The sequence below is a fragment of the Penaeus monodon genome, chromosome 29, assembly GCF_015228065.2.
Source record: "Penaeus monodon isolate SGIC_2016 chromosome 29, NSTDA_Pmon_1, whole genome shotgun sequence".
Lineage (NCBI taxonomy): Eukaryota > Metazoa > Arthropoda > Malacostraca > Decapoda > Penaeidae > Penaeus > Penaeus monodon.
In genome coordinates, this window is record NC_051414.1 from 38,073,771 (window position 1) to 38,074,121 (window position 351).

The 351-nt window shown below is 34.8% G+C and overlaps 1 protein-coding gene across 1 annotated transcript in view; it reads right to left on the minus strand.

Annotated features, from left to right (window-relative positions):
* The window catches only part of LOC119592244 (titin-like), a gene marked incomplete at its 5' end in the record, with an annotated part of 41,989 nt that overhangs the window by 20,652 nt on the left and 20,986 nt on the right, over positions 1 to 351 (minus strand).

Sequence of the window (351 nt, forward strand, 5' to 3'; positions counted from 1 at the left end):
CCCAAGCATAACTTTTAAAAACTGTAATTCAAACCGAAAGCGTTTGGAGTTTCATAAGACCTCTAATGGCTGAAGAATCTCCAATTGCTATTACGGTCGTTGGAAGTAACGAGCTTTTAGCAGCACCCCGTGTGTTGTGGTTTTATCTTGCAACACAAAGGGCTTTTGTCCAGTCCACAATTATTTTTGAAAATTCCGAATCGTGTAAGTGATTGTTTTATTTTTGGTCTTTAATTATTGGGAAGCCACGTTTAATTTACACGAAAATGTAAAAAATTGTAATAGTAATGGATTCAGCACTATATTGAAGAAGTTGATCTTGGAAAATATAAGATCGTTTTTACTGCACTA